Genomic DNA, 6,446 nt, shown 5'->3' on the forward strand with positions numbered 1-6,446 from the left:
ACAGTTTTCTGGTCAACCCAGAAATCCCACTCTATCAATGGAATTTTATTTGGCAGTGGGCACGTGCATAAGTTCCTATCTCTAATGCCCGAATCAAAGCATTTGCAGGTACAAATGTCAAATAACTGCTGAAAAGAATTCAACTTTTCAGTGAACATGTCTGATGTTCTTTTTGCATCTGAATATTTTTCAAGTGTATGTACTTTATCCATAAGTCTTCTAACCCTAATGATTGTGCTATTCACTTCTATTGTGGGAATACTTGCTTTTGAATAAATACATTTCACTCTGTCTGCTAAAATTGAATATCTTTCTTGCAAGCTAATTTCTAATACTGTTTTCTGATTATAATAGAACGCCTTAATAACGTCTTCATATGATGGGATTTGATTTTCAGGAAGATCAACTAACTGTCCAAACAATGGATGTTTAGTTGCACTTCGTGTACACATAAATATGGATATTTAATATATTTGTCTAAAATAATAAAAAAAACTACAACAAGTTATGGTTACAATAAATAAAAGCTGTTAAAACAATTTTTCATAAGAATTAAATCAATAAATATTCCAATATTTATACAGACTATAATATGTTTAGCCCTCTCATAAATAGGCCTACATGTTAAACGAAGTGATCTTTCTACAGTCTAAACTATAGCCTACTGTAGTATACATCTATATTAGCCTACTTGAATTTTACTATAGATCTATTATTGCAAAGAAGAAAATAAAATTACAAAATAATATATTAGATATTTTGCTTGTTTCTAAAAAATCCAGCACATGGTTTGTTGCTAATGTTGGTGACGTCACATGTAAATAACGTTATAAAATTTATTCCATTTCTTTTTTAGCACTTGTAGTTAGGTGCTAAACCATTTGCCAACGCATTTTAGTCCATGATTTATAGTTGGTACGTATTTAGACTGTACAAAGGAAATGGTTAAAATACATCAAATAAGGTAAGGCTTTAATCAAAAGTTGGGACCCCTAAACGTTTCATAAAAAATCTTTAAATATTATTTTCATACTGTATTGATGCCAAGACAACTTTTTATTCATGTACAGGAAAAATAAAAAAATTCGACCCACCTTAATATATATATATATTAGATGCAATAATATAAATATTGGATGCAATCAAAAACACGAAGCTTGTTTTCAGTTTTTGAGTCTCTTCATTTAAAGAATCAGTAAAACTATGACAGTTCGGAGATTTTTGATGAAGCTTTTTCCAGTTTTTCCAGTTTTACGTAGTGAACTAGAGATTTGGCAACTCCACAGTGGTGGAATCTCTTTTAGAGCCGGTAGTAGGTATGGAAAGAATCTATCTGTGAAGCAGGCCCTTTATGAGAGCCAGAAAAGGTTTTGTGAATGGGCATTTTCGAAGATTTTTTAATTTTAACTTTAATTAAGTTAGAAGATAAGTGACAACTGTTTAAATAATAAAGTTGTCCAAGATCTCTTTTTTTTCAAAGCGAGCTTTCTTTTTTAGAGCCTCTAGCTCAACCCACAATTGAAGATCAACCAGTTGATAACCTTTGAAAATTATCTCTAAATCACTGACTTAATGATATTCTTGGTTTATGCATCCAATCCAAAAATATTCTTTTAATTGGTAATGATGAGAGATGTCCTTTATCGAAATGAGATTTCATTAGTCATCCATATATGGATGACTGATGAAATCTCAGTTTACATATATGAATATTTGTAAGAGTTGAGGTATATGGAAGAGAATGAACTCATCAATTCTTGAAAAAGGAAAAAGCTGAATTTGTGCCATGGAAATTTAACAATTGATTTGATGATAAAGATGACCGTAAAGCATTTTATTAACTGGAACCCCAGTCTATGCAGATTTTACGGTATCAAAAGTTTGAGCACAGTAGAATCATGTTAACCCATGCCGCTCGGCGCTTAAAGTTACAATAAAAGGCCCAAAAAATGTTGCTACTCGACTCAAAGTTTTTTGGGTTGAGTAGCAACGTTTCGGGGTCTATCTCCTTATGATATATGCCTCAAACGAAAGGTAATATCATTATAACTAATTTATAATCTAAAATGTTAATTGATGTTTCTAGTTGAACCGAGCTATAACAGGCTCATCATCATTACATCATAGTTTTCATGAAAATTTAGATTTAAGGAGACCTTTATTTTATTTCTTTTCCTTTGTTATTTTTATATTTAATTTCCGAAACAAATAAAATGTTGCAACGTGTAATTTAATTGTTTTTTCAGATTAGAGTAAAGTAGTAAAATAATAGCTTCCACCTCCTTTATAAGAAGCAGAACCAAAGATAAAATTTAGGCTATCCGGCTTACCAGATAACCGGTTGTATATTGCCCTCTAATTGTCAGGTTTGGGCGTTTTGTCCTAAAAAAATAAAGTACTGTGAAGTTAATTCTGCTTAATTGTAAAGTTAGTCTCGTTTTTGTCGATAGACTGCGCCAAATGCAAATATCATTGGAAACAGGGATCGCAGCGATACCACTGAGAGATCGTAGAAGAAGATGACAGTTTAAGTGTTACTTTAATTGTCAAAATGTCAAAACTTGTGCAGCGGAGAAAAACTTTTTATCAAATTTGTTGCACTTGGTCAACAGTTTTAGAAGACTTTGTAACCTGCAATGTTTTTATTCACAGAGATCAAGGATTTTTAGTCAAAACAGTTGTTTATTTTCAGTTTGAAAAATTTTTTTCAAAAAGTCACTCAACTCAGTGGTACAAGCAAAGACTACAAAGCTTGGTATTGATAGTGAATGTGGCTTTTTGAAAGTCTGTCTTGGCGTTATTGATCTTCAATCAACAGAGTATGTAAAATCTCTACCATCAAAACGGCTGTTGACCCTCAAAACATCTAAGACTACTGGAGTCAAAAAGCAACTCCTTATTGCAGTTTGTGAAGATCTTCCTGGAAACAAAAAGATTTTTGACATAATTCAGGCAAAGGAAATTCAATGCACTCTTTGTTGTGATTTAAAACTTACCAACATTATCTGTAGGCTGCAATCACATGCCAGTTACCATCCTTACACTTGGTGCAATGTTGATGCAAAACAACTTTATTTTTGTGGCTTATCAAGGACATTTGGCTTTGCAAAACAAAATCATTAGCCATTTGTTTATGGTGGTGGGGATTTCAAAGGGCAAAAGAATTTCAAAATGTTGTTCACTAGCCACTTCTCACTCTTTTAGATCAATCTTTTCTTTTAGATTTGATTTCATTAATGGAACTTCACCTTCTTCTTGGAGTTGTGAATCATGTTTACAACATGAGTTTAACTCTATTAAAGATTTCTTAAGCTCAGGGCAGCAGATGTGGAGATGCAAAATCTGCTGCCATGAGCTTAAGAAATCTCTAATAGACTTAAACTTTTACATGCAGCCATACCATGGTTGTCACTGATCACTGATTGACTTGTTATGGAAATTCAACTTCGTTGATAAATCCTGCTTTGGCAACACTCATGATAACCAGTTTGCATCACATATTCAAATCTTTAAAAAGTGCTTTCTTGGGCTGGATGACCCAATGACACCAAAAGCCCATGACATTATTTTCATGTTTGTTACTTTGTAGAACGCAAAAAGCAATCATTGGGGCAATACAGTGAGCAAGGAACTGAAGCCATTCACCATTCCTTCACTCAGAAACGGAAAAGATACAAACATGCGCCAAATCATTCTTAGTAATGGGACCAATCTTAAAAATTGTTTTGTCAATTTCAATAACAAGCATACTTAAAGATTGCCCTTAAAAGAATTTTTTCTAAATTTCATTGCAAATTTTATATTTTTTTGTAGGTACCTCATTCTACATTTCTTTAACTGTTGTAGTTATGATGTTTTTAACAATTTTAAAATTAATTGAAGAAAATAATCATATTAAGACCAAATTTGAGCTATTACATTTTTGAAATCCTGGAGGACAGTTATCATACCCTAAATGGCTTTTTCAGGTTTTGACTTCATCCGAAGCACCAGTTTCTGACACAAGTGTTCAGATAATTTCTTTTAATCTTATGTTGTTATTAATGACGTCACCTTAATAGTTGAGATTTATGTTCAAGAGCAATTTACATAAAAAATGAAATAAATTATAAACATAAATTAAATTGTTATAATTGTTATAATTGGGTAAATTGTTTGGGAAGAATGCTTTATAACAAGTTAGTTATAAAGGTTTTGCAGTAATACTAGTTAAAAATGCAGTAAGTGTAATACTTAACTACTAAGCTAAAAAGATGTGAAAAGATATTTACTCTCTGAGTAAACCACATTCCAGAATGACTTCTATCATACAGTAATCATGATGATATAGATCAAAATGTTTTAATAATTTCATAAATTACATAAAAAATAGAAAAAGAATGAAATTGTAGAACCAGAAAGATTTATAAAGAAAAAGAAGTTTGTTGTTAAACCATATAAAAGCGTTTCTGTAGATGGATTTTGATCTAGGAAAACTATTTTTCTAGATCAACATCTGAGAAAGAAAATCGGATCAATTTTTATCATTTTGCAGATCAATTAAATTTTAACCAGGAAGATCAAACTAATAGACATACCTCAGACACAAAATATTCCTTCATGAAATTTAGTGAGAAATCTTTTGAAGTTATATCAAAAAATGAGATCTAGAATAACTGTTATCTTCCAGCTAAAGATGAATTTAAACTGAGGCTGGAAGGAGTATGTTGGGTTTTTTTAGTTGTGGAGTTTAATGAAACTTTTATAAAATCTGCCAACATGTGGAAGTTGCCAGATAAAGATTTCCTTTTTTTTTTTATCATAATGTTAACATTTCAGTATGCAAAACAAAATGGATAAACACAAAAAGATTTTAAACTTTTAAATTTTTAAACTTTCTTTAAAGCGTATAGCATTAAAATTAAGCTTTCTATGTTCTTCAGCTTGAAAATATTCGGGATACTCAACGCAAACAAATGATTTATTAATTTTGTGAATTCTTGTTAAAAGAGAAATTTCGTTTTACTTTTTTTTTTTTTTGTTTTTAGCGTTTTAACTTTAATTAGAAATAATTTGTTTTTGCTTCTTTAAATCAAAGTTTTTCTTTTTAATATTTTTACAAAGATTTCTCTGACATAGCTTTTTATTGATTTATTTAAATAAATATTTAATGGATCATAGTTATGTACTTTATAAACAATTATGGTCAAAAAGTTGTCAATACATTTAAATATGCAAACATATTTAAATGTTTAAATATGCAAACATGTTTAAATATGCAAGCATTTTTAAATGTTAATGGGGCTAATGATTATTAAAACGTGAGTTCTGAGCTTCGCTATTTTTGTTTTATGATTTTTTATTCATTTTTTATATTTTCTGTAATTTATTATTCACTTGGTATTTATTATAACTTTGACTTTAAAAGTGTACCTTTAAAGGTTGTTGCATTGTTGTTAGTTATTAATAGTATGTTTTTGACTACTATAGGGTAAGGTTGCCGATATTGTACCCCCTAAGACCAAATTAAAAAATGTAGGCAATCTACTGAGTGGATTTTCATTTGTATTTCATAATTTAGGGATTGCTTGTTGTAAAGATGTTAAAAAAACTCAAAATTTAAAAAGCGTTAAGTCTTGAAGAATCAAATTTAAAAAAATTGAGCTAAGAGTACAATTAAGGAAACTAGATCCTTAATTGTATCATTGTGATCCAATATTGTACCACTTTCTTGATTTCAAATACTTTACAACTTCGCCAATATTTTATGATTTTAAATTTAAGGGATTAAAAGAACTGATTAAAGCGAATGGTTTTTATAAAATCAGCAATCGGAAATATTCTGATATAACATAACATAACACCCAACAGCCCATAATATAATGAAACGAAGTTTTTTATTTAATAAACTCTATGCAAATTGAATTTTTTTTTCTTCTGAAAAATGCCAAAAACGGGCATTACCACATATGGTACAATTTTTATTTAAATTGTATATTTACCAATGGGTTAGCTAGGATTAGAATAGAGGAGGAAGGCACATATTAAAAAGATAGTTATACTAAAAATGCAAAACAATATATACTATATCTGTTTTAAAAACAATTATATTAAATATTGTAAAATAGAATACATAAAAACTTTATTTTGGCAAAAGTTGCAGTTATATTGTTTCTGTTTTTGATTAACACCTGTACAGTCAACATGACACCAGCCTTGACAAGCAAGACGTTTTATCATACTCTTTTTTATATTTTCTTCACAAGTTAACAAAACCAGCTTTCACTATGAAGAAATGTATTTGCATGCTTGAACCTTTTTACACCATTCCTGCCCTGTTCTATCTTTTTAGTTGATATTGGTAAAACTGAACTAGAGAGTGCATTTTTATAAGGACTACTTGTCAATACAAGAAGAATACTGGAATTTTTCTTTTTTTGTTTATGATTTTTTTTGTTTGTGGTGAA

The sequence above is a fragment of the Hydra viridissima genome, unplaced genomic scaffold (genome assembly GCF_058129835.1).
Source record: "Hydra viridissima isolate aposymbiotic clone 2 unplaced genomic scaffold, HvirCarnegie_v1 scaffold_2, whole genome shotgun sequence".
In the NCBI taxonomy this organism is placed as follows: Eukaryota; Metazoa; Cnidaria; class Hydrozoa; order Anthoathecata; family Hydridae; genus Hydra; species Hydra viridissima.